Source organism: Medicago sativa, chromosome 8, assembly GCF_051527215.1.
Source record: "Medicago sativa cultivar Bolivia chromosome 8, Bolivia_mono, whole genome shotgun sequence".
Classification (NCBI taxonomy): Eukaryota; Viridiplantae; Streptophyta; class Magnoliopsida; order Fabales; family Fabaceae; genus Medicago; species Medicago sativa.
Window position 1 is genome coordinate 17,399,642 of NC_140756.1, and position 17,546 is coordinate 17,417,187.

The following is a 17,546-nucleotide window of genomic DNA, read 5'->3' on the forward strand; positions in this document are numbered from 1 at the left end:
CATTAACTGTTTTTAAGCAACTATATCCCATGCAACCCTTCTGAATGGTCAACAATATCCTCATGTAGTACAGCTCCCCTATACCAGGCAGCGTGTAATGAAGTCTTCCAATTTGATATCCTAGTTTACGTGGCTGCCACTGTTTGTCTTTCTTGACATAAATAAATCTTGTTGGAAATTCAGCATACGTCAGATTGCGACTGCCTACATACCGACGATTTGTTTCAAACCACGTGAGAAAAGTGGTTGACGCTTCCTAGTTATACCTCACTATGTCCTCGATGTCACGATCACCATCGTATAGTATCGATTGTTCATTATGCGTGTGAAACGTCAGTTTAAGAACATGAGGCCATTTATGGTGTATATCAAAAGAAAATATTCTTAACATTTGTCACTAAAATAAGTAAATATTAATCTAACAACTAATTACTAAGTCACTAAAATAAGTAATAATTTTTTCAATCACTCCAAGGATAATTATAGGTCCTGGGTTCAAACCCGAATGAAGAAGTAAATATTAATCTAACAAATAATTAATAACATTTGTCATTCAAAAAAAGTAATAATAGTTTAAATCACATGTCAATTTTTGCACCAAGAAAATATTGTTCTTGCTATTTGTTTTTTCTTTCTTTCTTATTTCTTTTCGGTTTAGTTGTACACTTATTGAGTACTGTGGTATTCCTTACAATTTTGTATGTTTTTTACTCGGTTCATCTGCGATCTTTTTTTTTATACTTCAATTATTAATATTTGAAGCGGATGTCCATTGAATTCCACAAAGTTAACACCAAATCAACAAATTAAATATATGTGGAGAGTCATGTTAAGCATGCATCATAAATTTTTGTATTTTATATTTTTTACAATTTTAGTAGTATTATAAATAATTGGTTTTATATCCATCGTCTATTGCTCCATCACACATCGTAGTAAGTATATCGATTTCATAGTCGACCTCTCAAAGATAAAACCATATTGGTTATTAGTAACATGAGTCTCCTTTTTTAGTATATGTTCAATCACTCCTTTTTGTTTATATAGAATTTTATGGTATGACTCATGTTTAATTCCCCTATATCCAATTTTGTATATCCCACTTGTTCTTATGAATCAAAATTAAAGTGTTTTTCTACACTAATCCGGCATTTGCTTTGACCATATCATTTCTTTTAAAAAAAAATTAAGCCACTCAATGCCTTTGTCTCTTAGAATTTTCCACCCTTTAATAGGTATGATATCATGTCATCACTCGAAACGGTCTCTCCAATGCATAAATGGTAGGGAGTTCACATTTTCATCATCCTCCTTTTCAACGTTTACTTTACCTCATGTTCTTGAATCTGACGATGGTAGTTATAGTTTTGGTTCTCCTATCTAATGTATGGGTTGTTAGAGTATAGTAAGATCACATAACCTTCATTAAATAAGTTGTGGAAATACTTCTTCCATCTATGCTTTATATCTCTTTCCTGAACAATAGTTTTACCCTCTTCATCTTTCATACACTTCACTTGATCTAATTCTCTTGTATTTATTTCTCGTCCCTTAGCAAGACTATATATATTCTCACTCCTTGGTGCCTAAGGATTGATATAACCTATCAAAAGTTTGCATTCTTGCTTCGTGCAACACATTCTTGGTCTCCTTGTTCATCTTATAACTTTCCCAAAATTTGGCACTTTTGCACCTAAACGACTCTTTAAAACATTTTCTTTTGATTATCACTTTACTTTGAACACTTTATTTCTGCCACAAATATTCTTTACCCCTAGGTCCAAAACCACTTGATTTTCCCACCTTTTCTTTTGTTACTTGTCTAATCTCATGTAACATCTTCTTACCAAGTCATTGGTGCTTCCATGTAGTTTCTTAAAACCTTCCATTAAAATCTTGTGTTGGAAACTAATTTGTTTTTAACCCTTTAAATGTCACGACTTGATCCTTTGGAGCCCAGACATGGCATCTTTTCTCCGTTCACCTCTTAACCCTCACAATCGTAACCAATACTCTATGTTCAGTAGTCAAACTCTCTCCTGGTAAGACTTTATAGTCTAAATGTGAGGAATAATAAATCTATCTGAGAATATGACACCCTCGCTCTTGTATGAGATAAGATGCATCTTTCTTTTCCAAAATCACATATTAGCTATAGTAAGATCAAAAGCCGACAAAAAATCCAGGATGGATTTAGCCTCCACGTTTATCTCCCCAAGGCCATACCCCCACACACACCTTCAAAACATCTCAAAACACTCCCTCCATACCCATTTAGATTCTCTCTTAAAAAGATATTTTCTCCTAGTGATATATCCTAAATTAAGCCTTTAAATCCTCACAAACTTTACTTTAAGGTGTTCTTTCAACCGTACATGAGGTGCGTAGGCACTAATAACACTAAAGTTGTCTTATTCCAAAACATATTCTAGGGTTATGATATGATCTCCTATCATGTTTACATTCATAATATGCTTCTTCCATTCATTATTCACAATAATGTCTATCACATGTCCCAATGTAACTTTGTGAATGTACCAATGCTTAATTCATGAACTATATAATTCTTTCGCCTTTTCATCCACACATTTAGTTTCTTGTATGCACGTAAAATTATTATTCCTCATAGTCATAGTATCCACTATTTCCATAGATTCCCATGTAAGAGTACCTATATTCCATGTAAGAGTGAGTAAATTTCTTTACCCACACCCGTTCATGAAGATGTGGGAACCCTTGCTTATTTTTTACTATATCTCGATGGCGATGTTGGGACCCTTGCTCATTTGACGTTGTACCTAAGTTATACAACATGTTGCTTCTAGGGAACGACCTAACATTCACACTGTTATGCATTCGGCCCATGTCATGGAGATTAATTAAATTATTGTGTTGGCTATCGAGACCTAATACAACCCTTCTCTTTCATCACGGCTTGGGAAACCAAACTGAGAGAAAGATATATATATATATATATATATATATCAATGATAAACACTTTTTAAGAAAGGAAAGTCCACTGTTGTATAATATGTCGTAATTATGTAATCCCAAAAAGTTATGATTATGAAAAATACTATGTTTTTTTGTTAAAATAATTATTTTTTTTGACAAATTGTTGAAATAATTATAATAATAATAATCTATACAATACATAAAGAGAATACATGGTTTTGGGTTGACTTTTTAACATTGTTATTGATGAGTTTTACATAGAATGATTCGCCTTCCTCACCCCATGTATATATTCTTGAGTAGATTATGTGTTAGCCGGTAATGAAGATATATTTTGAGATTATTAAATCTTTACAAAAATAAATCACAACAAAGGCACAATTAAATCTAATATGTTGATGTAACCAAGTGATTGAGTTTTGAGCTCAAGTGGTTAATGAGCTCCCGGACGAATAATTCGAGAGAATCTGAGTTTGATTTTTTGATGGAACAATTCTTGATCAGGTTATCCTTACCTCACGGAGGAATTCCAGATTACCAAAGTCCATTGAGCAATGCTATGTAGTACGAAAAAAACACGGAAAACAACGAAACAGTGGTAGAGATGCATACCAACTGCTATTTAGCGGAAATCATGGGTCTGCTATAGTGTTATTCGTAGTTATTCATAGTTTTTCCTCCATACCATAAAGTATTTCCCAAGTCCATTTCCCCTGAAAACCAAAAGGTTAACACCAAAAAAAACAAAAAGAATCATTTTGAAGAACCTATTTAATTATTAAATAGAACAATTATTAGTTAGTTTTTACTTGTCTCTCAATTGAAGTCTGAAATATTGGGATCATTTTTTCCTAAAAAACGAAGGCTAACATTAAAAAATATAAACGGTTGATGAATATAAAATCGTAAATTAAAAATCCACAAAGAAGAATTTTATTGAATTTGATGTCACAATCATTTCCATGATATGTGTTGATGTACATGGATGGTTATCAAGAAAGAATAAATAGTTCCCTAAAAAAAAAAAAGTGGAACATCAACCATATCATGTTCAAATTGTTTATAATCATTTCTATATTATAACAAATCAGGGACTGATTTGTCTCTAGTATAAAAATATGAGAGACTAATTTGAATTTTACTTTTTCTCAAGGTTTGAATTATACTGTTAGAAAATTGTAAGAGATCAAAATGAATCTTCACTCTTAATATTTTTTATATAATCTTAACTATATTTTTCAAATTTAAAAATATTTCGTTTAAACGTGATTTTTTGTGTGCAAATCACTCTTAATCTTTTTTTGTGGTATAAATAAATAATAAACCTTTACAAATATACATCGTTGTGATTGTTTGTGATTTTTTGGGCTAATACGTTACACTTTTTAATGTAATCACCAACATTAAGTTTTTTTTTTTTAACGAACCAACATTAAGTTTTGGTGTGTTATATTTATTGAGCATTGATTGACGTTGAAAAAAAAAGGTAATAATCATTTAAATATATTGTTTTATTCATAAATTATTTTTAATAAAATGTGAGGATTGATAATACAGTCCCGTAACGGATGTTGAGAAATGAGAATGTGAGAATTGATAATACAGTCCTATCTGTTTATACTTTAGAATATATTTGGGCATGTTTGGATTAGCTTATTTTAGTATGCAAAACAGCTTATGCAAATAAATATGTCTTCATGTATTATTTATTATATTATTTATTAGCTTGTTAATGGTTTATGAATAAAACAGTTTGCGAAGATACAATTTTCGTTAAAGTGAACTTATAATTTAAGATAAAAATCTATTTATTTGCATACTCTTTTTCATAAACTTAAAATAAACTCAATTCAAACGGGGCTGTGGTTTGCTAAAAAAAAAAATAGATTTAGTGGTGAAATATCGGATGGACTAATGTCATGGTAAAAAAACAGAAAAAAGAATCTGTCGGATGAAATAAAAATTGAGTTTGTATTATGTTTTGTTGTTTGATACGAATTTAGATTTGCAGCAACACCTGAGTTATTTAGAATACACTTTCCCTCATTCAACTGTTTATTAAACTTGTATATTAACGAAATTACAAACAAATAAAAAAATCAATAAAATTGACAATAAAAAAAATTATACGGGACTGCATAATAAGAATTCATGATGCCTTGATAAAAAACATGATTTACATGTACCACAAAAAAAAACACCATACACACGATGCATCCCTAATAACTGTATAATGCATATATAGGGAGAAACGATGTGTGTCTCAATTTATATCATGGACAAACCATACACACGATTATTCTCCATGGAAAACGAATTTCAAATGAAGAAATAGTAATAAAATTTGTATGGGATGAAGAGGCAGATGAAAGTTATGAGAAAATGATTATCTATTTATAGGGTAAAAATCATGTATACTTAACAATTCTCTCCTTTATGTCACATTCAAGAAATTAATGTAGAAATTTTTTCTTCATTTTGATTGGTTGATAATAAAGAAAAATGAGTCATGTTTCAATTTGATTGGTTGATATGAAAATCATTTTCATCATAGTCAATCAATTTACTTATTCAGGTTTTTAAAGCTTCTTAATACGCAATACAAAGATAGCTTTTTTATTCCATTAAAATTAATAGTTTTGTTATTATTTCATTTCTTATTTTGGAATTCATAACTGCAAATTAATTACTACTTTATTTGGTTATTAAGAGAAATAAGTTATTCTTCGTTTTGATTGGTCGATTATTAAGACAAATGTGTCTATGTTTATTTTAATTGGTTGATACAATAACTGTATGCATCATAGACAATCATATTTGAACTTGAATTATTCATATAATATACAAAAAATAAAATAAATTGAAAATAATCTCAAAAAAAAAACGTCAAATTAATAAATCGAAAATAACATTAACTAAAAAAATTCATTTAAACGATTTTATGTTAATTAATAAATCTTTTGGAATATTTATATCTATCTGAATTTAAAAAAATTAAAATAATTAATTTCATCGAAGATTAAAATTAAAAAAATCTTTTAGTAATATGTTTTTAAAAATAAGAATAAAAGTTAGTTTATTTCATCAATTTCGTTAGTTCATAACAAAATCATGGATTAGCAAAAAAAAAATCAATTCGATAGGGTATCAATCAGTCAATGTTACAATAATATTTTGTATTAGAAAAATTATTATTAAATTTATATAGTGCATTACATAAAAAACATTGAATCTTGTCAAAAAAATAAAAAATAAAAAACATTGAATTGTAACATTTCCATAAAAAAAATAACATATAATAACACAATATAATTGGTCTTCCAAAAAAAAAATTGAATTATAACATTTTCATAAATAAAACATTAGAACAAAAGAAGATTAGAGTGCCACATGTCGCTAGTTGAATGAAACTTTAAAACCTTTAAAAATGGTGACACTTGTCAAGAAAAGAAGAGAAGAGGCCTTGGAATAGGTGGTAAATTTATATTATATAGATTTTATAGATTTTTTTTTGATATAAATTAAAATTATAAGTATAGATATTTGTGACTTTCAAATGTAACAAACTCAACAAATCATATTTATTCTAAAAAAAAATCATATTTATATTTTTCAATGACAACAATAATATAACATATATAACAAAGATTCTTATCTTTTTTAATAACACCAATAATATAAAATTAATATAGAAAGTTTTGTTTAAGGGTATAATTAGAATAACAAAAACGCCAGCCCAAAACCCCCTATTTTCTTTATATATACTAGCGTGGGTGTATATTTTATTATGTTTGTTTGTATGATTTTGATTATATTTATAGTGACCTATACTTGATCTAATTTGTTACATGATATGTGTTGTGTGGTAAAAAAAAAATTTGTTGTTACACTTTTTTTAATATTTCACTTCACTCTCATCCGTTATCTTTTTTAAATTAACTGCTAAGGAAGAAAATCAGATATATATGATTTGCTACATTTTTTTATATATATGATTTGCTACATTTTTTTTTTGTTGAAGTTTGGGACTTAACTCATCCTTACAAAACTGGTTTGTAAGGTGAGGAGTGTCTCCTCTTTATAAACTCTTCTCAAGAGTGCTATCTATCCAATGTGAGACTAAATCCACCCCCTCAAAGCCAACACAATGAAGGTGTTGGAGGCTGCAATGAAGACTAACCAAAGGTCGCAATTTAGGCGACTAGGGGCAGACACAATTAAGGCAGAATTTCAAACACACCCCCTCACACTTTAGCCTGGCCCAATGGGCCTGAAGCATGGATGATGCGGGAAGCCCAATGATAGGTCTAGGATTGGCTCTGATACCATGTTGAAATTTGGGGCCTAACTCATTCATACAAAATCGGCTTGTAAGGTGAGGAGTGCCTTCTCTTTATAAACTCTTCTCAAGAATGTTATCTATTCGATGTGGGACTAAATCCACCCCCTCAAAGTAAACACAATGAAGGTGTTGGAGGCTGCAATGAAGGCCAACCAAAGGTCGCAATTTAGGCTACTAGGATCAGACCACAATTAATGTGAAATTTCCAACAATTTTAATATTTGAATTTACTCTTATCTATTTGTTATATGTGCTATTTGTATTGAAAGCTGAAAGTAATTTTGGAAGGAGAAAAACCTAGCTCAAAAGAGTCAAAAGAGACTATTTTCTTTATGTATACTAGCGAAAAAAAAGGGCACTCACATGCCCGTCTGTCTGCTTTTTTATTGCGCTAACGCTTGTAGATTATCAACTATATTTTATAGGAATTTTTGTGTGTAAATTACAAACTATATTTTTTTTAATATAGATAAAAAAATTATAAGTATAGATATTTGTGACTTTCAAATGTAACAAACTCAACAAACCATATTTATATTTTTCAATGACAACAATAATATAACAAATATAACATAAAAAAATTATATTTTTTAATAACGTTAACAATATAATATTATTATATGAAAATTTGTTTATGGGTATGATTGGAATAACGAAAAAGCTAACTCAAAATCTCCCTGAAACCCCCTATTAATAGCTTGAGGGTTACTTTAGTAATTTTTATTAAAACATATTTGTTAACCTGCACCAATTTGCTAACTTAGACGCACTTCTTTAGAGATAGTTTAGTAATTTTTCTAACTTTTTTATTTGGACAAAAATACTCTTCATCTTTATTATTTAAAACTAATAGCTTGAGGGTTACTTTTGTAATTTTCATTTAAATATATTTGTTAACTTGCACCAATTTGCTAACTTAGATCCACTTTTATTTGATTACAAATAGCTTGAGGGATAATTTAGTAATTTTCCCAAAAAATTAGGAAACGGCTGTTTGATGTTTTTTATTGAAAAATAAAATTAAATGAAATTTATTAAACTATTCCTTACTTTAAAATGGTTTACACTAGTGGATAATCGTTTTTTTGTCCAAATAAAAAAGTACACTTTTGTTAACTTAGACCGTTTTTTGTTGGTCAAAGTTGGCAAATCCATATATATATATATATATATATATATATATATATATATATATATATATATATATATATATATATATATATATATATATATATATATATATATATAGACACACACACATTCATATACATATATGTACATCGAGGATTTTTCTAATGAGAATGTCTTTTTTATGTGAAAATGATGAGAATGATTAGAAACATTTAGATTAAAATTACTTGGTTGAGATTAAAAAGTCTCATTTAATAACACATATTCCTCTCTCTACTCTATCATTTTTGTAAAGCCTGGTTACATTCTCATTTCTTCCTCGCCGCTTCAATAGTGAATGAGACTCAAATTGGCAAAAGTCATAGTGATGAATTCATTATTAACCTTTTTTTTTTTCATTTTACAAATTAAGTTTTGATTAATTAAATCTGACAGCACTTATTCCATGAAAATGAGAAAACTGAAGCTCAAATAAAGTGTACATGATACAATAGCAATTAAAAAATGGAATTGAATAAAGATGCTTGTTGAATTATTGGTAAACACCCTTTTATTAGAGGTAAAAAATATTTACATATAAGGAGAGAGTATATCGAATTATTGGTACGAATTTTCAAAATTGTGTGTAGATGCATAGATCAGCCCCTGTTGCTAGATTCTGGGAAAACTTAAGACCACTTACAATGGCATGTTGAAAATGAGATTCAACATAAAATACCACTCCAATGGGTTGTTTAATGCATGCTTAATATTGAGGTGGAAGAAAGAGAAGTTGAACCGGTTCAACACAATTGAAAGCAGACCAGATGCCACGCGGCGCAATTTTATTCGTCCGATTCTGGCGCGTGTACAACACGCACAGACAACGCGCGTGAATAGATTTGGACGGAGAGAGAAGAAGAAAATCTGGAATGCAGGGGGACGCGTGTTGGCATGTTATTGGTTGCCCGGTTTTTAATTGTTTTAAAAATTAAACCTCAATTATTTTGTTGTAAAATAATTTTAAAAAAAATAAAAAATATATCAAAATTCATGATTTTTTTTCCTCTATAAATAGAGACTTGGTTCATTTGATTTGGACACAGAAAAAAAATCAAGTTTTTCACTATCTTCTTCTTATGATACCATACTATCTTCTTCCTCTATAAATATTGTATTGCATTTGAAGTTAAGAAAAATAAAAATAAATTATTTAAATAAATTTTATTTTTACAAAAAAAAATTGTTAAGTTTTTCTTTATTTTAATTTAATTATAATCGATAATTGTAATTTTACGTAATTATAAAAACAAAAATATAAAATTAAATAAGAATAAGAAATAAAAGGTGGTGGGGTAGAGTGTTGAATGAAAAAAACCATTGGAGAGGTTAAAGTTGAATCAGTGTTAAATTAAGAGAGAGAAGATGATATGGAGTGTTGGGAATTGAAAAAGTGGGTGTTGAAGGGTGTTTAATGTTGGTGACCATTGTAAATGGTCTAAGAGCATTAACAAAACTTTTCATCGTACACATGGGAGTTGTTTAATTTTGTTCAATTTAAAATCCAAAACAAAGATGCAAACCGACAAAATTTTTAGATTCCTGAAATCAATCATATAATGACATGATTGGGGATTGAACCACCTCTTACGTCATCAAGCACACACACAAAAGATTAAAAATATTATTTCATTCGTTTCAAAATGAGTGTCGTTTTAGGTGTTTACACACATATTAAAAAATACAATGATTAAAAGAAAGAGAATGATTATTTTATCAAATTATCCTTATTAACTATTGGTTAGTTTTAAAAGTAATATTTTGGAAGTAGTGTGCAGAGTATTAATTGGAGGGTACAATTGAAAAGAAAAAGTTATTATTGCATTGGAAACTGAAAGTGACATTCATTTTGAAACAAATTATTTTGGCTAAAACGACACTCATTTTGAAACGGAAGGAGTATTAAAAAGAAGAGATTAAATTAATCTAATTATTATGGGACCGTATAAAGATTTAGTATGTGTTTGGCAACACGTTTGAAGTAGCCAAACCTCCGTTTTCTTTTTCAAACGTGGTTTCCATAATTTTTTTCTTGTTTGGGTGAATGAAAAGTGCTTTTAAAAAACGTACGTTTGGGTTCAAAACGCCGGTAGACATGAAGCTGAAATTCCTAGCTTCCACGTTAAAGCAAAATCGTGTTTGGGTTTTCATTTTCAGTGATTGGAATACTTTACCAAATTACCCATAACTTTCTTCTTCACTCCAACCTTGTATTTTATCTCTGAAACTCAACCACACAGATCTGAATTTCCTTCTGCAAGTTGAAGGTCATTGCACAAGGAATCTTTCAACTTATTTGATAAAGATGGTAGAAAGAATTGACTGAAATTATTGAGAGATGGAGGAAGAAGAAATTGCAGCGGTGTATTGAGAGCTGAGGAAGGGTGTAGAAACATTGAAGAAGTTGTTGAGAAATGGAAGGGACACTCGGAAATGGAGAAAAGTGTGGTAGTTTTTTCTTGGCTTAAATGCGCTTTTGGTCCCTTAAGTATTTATTTGGTATCGCTTTGGTCCCTTAACTAAAAAAAATATTGTTTGAGTATTTTATCTTTACCTCCGTTACATGTTTTGGTCCCTTCCGTTAAATAAATTCAAAAAAACGTTAGGGTTTATATTATTCATCTTCTTCCTTCTCCTTCCATCCTCTTCTTCATGATCTTCATCATCAACAACACACCAACCCAAAAAAAAAATCTTTTTCATCATCATCTTCATCAAATCTATAAACATTAATCAATTTCATATCTCAATCAATAACCAATTTTTCATCATCATCATCATCATCACCAATCATAAATCCAGAAAATAAAATTAAAAACAACCAAAAATCATAATCATAATAACAATTTTTTCACTCAAAAAACATCACTTTCAGCTATCTTATTCATTCATTCTTCAAGAATCTAGATTCAGCCCTTTTAATTTCTTCAAGAATCTAGATTCAGCCCATTTTAAGTTCTTATCATGAATTAAAAAAATGGAGAGAGAGAATTCAGAATAGAGAGATCCAAATCCAACCTTTTTCTCTCTTTAACTCTCTTATACCCTTTTTCTCTTTGAATTCGAATTCAGACTCCAAAGAAAGAACATGAGAAGAAATTTAGATTCAAATTTGAGATCGAATTAAATTGGTGGTGTTGTTGTGTTGCATATGTTTGAAATTGGAAACTAGAAATGGGAGAATAGAAGGAAATTTATGGTGATTTATTTGTGTGCTCTTCTGCCATTTTAATTTATTTGTGTTTACGGAAATAAAGGAAATCTCAATCTTTTTTTTTTAATTTCAATTCTTCTGCCATTTTAATTTATGGTGATTTATTTGTGTTTCTGTGTATTGTGGGTGGGAGAAGAGAAGATAAGTAAGTTAACTTGTTTTTGTGTTATTGTAATGGAGGAAGAAAAATGAATGAGGGACCTAAATTCTACCTTTTTTTTAAGGAAAATTCTACCTTTGTTGTTGCTGGGTTTTGTTGTTGTTATTGGATTTTATTGTTATCATTGCTGCTGGATTTTGTTGATGTTGTTGTTCTTCATACTTTTTCAGAAATGGATGAAGGAGTTGAAATATTCAGATGGAGAAGATGAAGAAATGAATGAAGTTTTCTAGGTTGGTGTGTTGTTGATGATGAAGATCATGAAGAAGAGGATGGAAGGAGAAGGAAGAAGATGAATAATATAAACCCTAACGTTTTTTTGAAATTATTTAACAAAAGGGACCAAAACAGGTAACGGAGATAAAGATAAAATACTCAAACAATCTTTTTTTTTAGTTAAGTGACCAAAGCGATACCAAATAAATACTTAAGGGACCAAAAACGCATTTAAGCCTTTTTTCTTTTTGATTGTTTGTAGTGTTTTTTTGTTGAAAAAAGAAAATCATTTTTTTAAGTTGGGTTGCACTGATTTTTGTTATAAATGTGATTTTTTTTATCACCACACGTCCAAAAATACAGCTTATGTAAATATAAGAAATTTTATGTTTAGGGGTGTTTGGTCATTTTATATTCAAAATCAATTTTGATTCAAACTATCCAAACAACATCATCAAATAAGAATCACTTTTAAACAAGTGTATCCAAACCAAAATCAATTCACCTCAAACTCACTTTTAACCAAAATCAATTCTCTCAAACTCAATTCTATCAAAGTCAATTCTCGCCACCGCCATACCAAACACACACTTATACTATGAAGAGTTTTTGTATTTAGACGCACCAATCAAGACACTTTCAACTGATATGGAGGCCTGAAACAAATTTTAATAATGAAGTTTTTTAAAAATTAATATTTTTAAAAGTAATAATTTTGTAATTTGTATTTTTTTATAATTTTTGAGATGTAAAATAGTTTATTAAATTATCATAATCGATTTCATTTAAAAAATCATTTTCAATAGATAGTGAAACTAAACCAAGAGATAATTTGGAGACCTAGAGTAACACATGAAGAGAAAGGAGGTGCCTAAACTTATAAAATATGGATGTGAATCACAATGTTATTAAACAAGAAAAACTACAAATATTAATCTTAGAAAATCGCAAACCATCGCAAGAGTCACATACATGCTAATGCAATATCAATCACAATTAAAGATTTTAAATCATAAAATATATACTAATTAAAACAGTTAAAATTTAGATTCTAAAGTAAGGACTTTACTGACCTAATGGTTGAGATGGCTATGCACACAACTTATAATACAACTCGAATATGTGTGGTGTCCGGAATCGATGAAAAAAGAGAAACAATACAAAAGTTGGAACTTTATACACATGCATAGATAGCTATTGTGTTCGAAGAATATTTTCGATACTATGAATGGCAAAGCCATTGGTTTGTATGAGATGACACAAGTCTCTACTCACTACTGACCTAATTTCATGAGAATGGCTGATCTAATTAGACTCTCTTCCGCGCTCATCTCGTTAGGAACTCGAACAACAACATCTTGAACCATAACTTCATTAACAGTCGATATACTAGCATGATGTACCTGAAACTCCAAATCCTTCAATACACTCATTAATCTTGCACTAGGGTGATTAACATTCTCACTTTGAACTCTCACCATAGCATCATTTCCTATTATCTTCATCAATCTCAAAAGCATTAACATTACAAGGTCTTTTTTGGTCTACCACAGTTGAAGTTGCCGTTGCACTGTTATTATCGACAATTTCCATCATTTCCATCTTCACTTTTTTCGATTCCTTTTGTTGCCCTGATTCTAAATCTTCAATCTTTGCTTTTAACTCGTTGATGTAATCCACTGCATCTGATAAAAGAGAAGCTTTATCCATCTTTGAAACATTTGGAACCACAGATCTTAAAGCATAGAATCTATGGTTTAGTTTCTCTCTCCTTTGTCTCTCTGCTTCCACATGGTTTAACGGTGTTTGAGTTCCTGATAACGGTTTTCTTCCTCTCTTCTTAGGTTCTCTTTTCTCAAAAGAATCTTTTTCAATTCTTGTTGGTGTTGCTAATGGTGGACAATATTCTGAATCAGAATTTTCAGAATCAAAAGAACATGATGAAACAATGTTATTCATTTGTTGCAAATTTTGGTTCATTGTTTTTTGTGTCTCATCAGTGTCTTCTCCGGAACCGGAGACGATACCGATGTCGGCGAATGTTTGGAACATAGATTTGTCAAGTGGGTTTGTGGAGATGAGATCTATTTCTGAGTTAGATTCTGATGTGGATGTTTGGAACATAGATTTGGCTTGGTGTACTAGGTTCCAATTTTGTTGGATATTGTCATAAGAACCCATTTCGATTACACCGTTAGTTGTCGGAATACAAATCAATGTTTCAATTCCATGCACGTGTGCTTCATTGGATCTCTCACAGTTATAGATTTGAAGTTCATGTTTACTATTCAACCAAAGTACAGAATCTAAAGCAAAAGCTTTACCAGGTAATGAAATTGAAGAAGCATTACCTATGGAAAAATTTCGACTCAACGACATCACATAGAACCATTCAGCATCACCATTTGTACACGTGTTGCTGTCGTGTTGTTTGTTTGAAATTGCTGTTTCTTTGGTTCCTTGGAAATAGCCTTCACCCCAAGATAAGAAAGGTTTACCTTTTTCATCTTTTGTTGTTTGCCACAAAATGGCATAGACCCAATTTTCGGATTGGGTTTGGACTAATAATTGAAGTTTTTGTTGAAGGGTTAGGGTTTGTGGTGAAGGGTTTTCATTTTCATGAGGAAATGATATCATAGAGGAAGATGAAGAAGGTGACATGATGAAATCTTCCTTATGTGTATAGTATTATAGGTAGAGAATAAAGAGATGATTGATGAGATTGGAGAAGTAGGAGAAAAGGAAACAAGAGGTTGAAATTGATTAATAGTGTAAAAGTGGAAATTTTTATGTTGTACGGATGAATAGTCTTTTTTGTTTCTCTCTCTCTTTAATTTGATAAAGGTTGAAAAGTCTTTTTAGTGTAAGAAAGAGTGTGTAAATAGGATTGGAGAAGATATGAAGAATTATGAGCATAAGTGGAGGGGTTTACTTGTACTTATATGAGGAAGCAAGAGTGTTACATTTTGGGTTCAAATAATGGTGAGGTGGTGTAGTGCCAGCCACATTGGTACTATATTAGGCATAAGCACGTGAAGGGAAAGCGAGAGGTGCAATATGAGGCATATAAATGATAGATAATGCTAAGTGGTGTGTGAGGTGGGGTCTTGTGTATGGAGGACAAAGAAATAAAAATTCAATGGGGTATAGTATAGTGATTAGGTATATAATATAACGAGGTACCTTTTTAATAATAAAATAAAAAATGTCTGTGTGTGTCTCTCTCTCTCTATACATGAATTTTGTGACCACAAAAGTTTAGTTCATTAAATGGATGAATTTAGTGAGGTAAATTTGCATGGGCTAGGGCTCAACATGTTAATTATATTCGGGGGCATCCAAACAAAAACCGACAACACATAAATATTTAAAATTTTAAATAAAAATAGTGAAACAGAGAGACAAAGAAAAACTGTGTCACCTGACACATCGCCAAAAACAATCCCAAACCTCATACTCTCCACTCATATGCCCCAAGTTATGGGTGGGGTTAGTGACCATGCAAAGTTTACTTCTTTTTAATATGGATGGAATGATCTTGTTTTTCAAATGAATAAGTGTGACGTTTGGAGTTCAAACTTCGAATCATGTATATATTATGTAATATTTTTATCAATGAATTCGATGAATGTTAACAAGTGAATTAAAATTGCATTGTGTATAAACATATTTTCTTTTCTTTTTTGGGATGAAGGATGGTGCCCCATCCAAGACAGAATAAACCTCTGAACTCAAAAGACGCTTACAAATATATTTACATTTATCTACGACCAAAAACATCAATAGAACCAAACACTTGAGTTATACAAGTTTATTTCCTACTATACAACCATTAAATCTAATCATATTTCATTTAATTTAATAATTAAACAGCATGAACAGTTTTATACCTATAGTAGAAACAACTTGTTGATTCAATAGTCTCAACATGAAACCAACCAACAGCTAGTAAATGTACAATCGTTTTCATCACTTTTTCATATAGTATAAAAGTAATGTACCATAATTTTTGAATACTATTTTGAATTAATCTCGTGTCTTTTTCCATTATTGGTTTCGTGATTCCTTTGCTAGATACTCTTGAGTAATTTAATGGAAAATTTTTCACCTACGCCTATCCTTTAGTCTCTAGATGGATTGAAAACAACTAAAGATTCTCCTATCATTGTTGGGTACTAATATTAAAGTGTATAGATTCAATAAAAACCCATATACACATCTAATTTATCACGTCTTGAAATTAATTTAACTTATGTAAATTAAGAACTCTCACAAAATATATTTTTACAAAGACAAAGAGGATAAGATCGCTCGCAACATAAACATGTAATAAGGGAGGTTTTTTTTTTTTTTTTGGACATAATAATAGGGGAGGTTTTCAATCTCCACAAGTAAAACGTACGTTATTAGAGATGGTTATTTTTTAGCGAAATTAAACTGTTGCAAATTAACTTCTTTTTTTGTAATGTGCTACTACTCTATGCTCAAATATATACGTGTGTAAGTTTAATAATTATACATCATGAATATAAATGTATGTGTCTTTGAACCAAAAAAATAAAAATAAAAAAAATAAATGTATGTGTCTTTGCTTGCATGATGGCTCAGAATAATAGAATTCCTAGTTGTCGAATTCGACAAGAGTTTGACCGACTCCTTATGTCGAAAGTCTTCATGACAATTTTGGTCAGGTGAAGTGTCTTTTAAGTGAAGTGACAACGACGGTGCAAATGTATATGGATGAAAAAAACTTTCACTTGAGGGGGAACATAATGAATGAAATGACTCACACTTGAGAGATAGATTGTTGTGGTAAGTGTGAGGTGAGTTAGAAGTTTCACATTGAATTTAAAAAGTGAGTGTTAAATAATATATAAGTGTAAGGACCCATAAACCTAAGGTGTTAAGGTTTTGGATAAAGAAGTGGTATGAAAGTCACTTTGTTTGGTTGATCTTGGCGCAACGTGGATTATCCTCCGGACTTTCCTCATTCTTAGGTTTTATATTAGGCCTAACTCATCTTTACAAAACCAGCTTGTAAGGTGATAGGTGCATTTCTTTATAATCTTCTACCAAGAGTATATTTTTTCTACGTGTGATTTAGATTTTTTCCAATACACCGCCTCACGTCCACCATTATATTGAGCTTGTTCCGTGTATATAAATGATGGATGACCCAATCGATAAGCTCTGATACTATCCTTTGTTTTTATATTTGGTCTGTCTCATCTTTACAAAATCAGTTTGTAAGGAGATGAGTGTCTCTCTTCTATCTGGGACTTGAGTTATTCCCAATACTCATGAGCCAACAAGGGGGTGCGGTTATGGTGCATAAGGAAATCCTTATGCACCCTGCATAAATCCAAAAATGGTTTTGGAGTACAACTCACAGAAACCATTTCTGGATTTTCCTTATGCACCATAACCGCAGCCCCAACAAGGATGTGAGTCGGATGAAATTGTTGACAATTTTATTTTTTATGATGATT

General features: G+C 30.4%; 1 pseudogene; it reads right to left on the minus strand.

The window, feature by feature from the left end:
• Positions 1-13,026: 13,026 nt before the first annotated feature.
• LOC146897450 (transcription factor bHLH14-like) lies at positions 13,027-15,034 on the minus strand (annotated as a pseudogene).
• Positions 15,035-17,546: the final 2,512 nt, after the last annotated feature.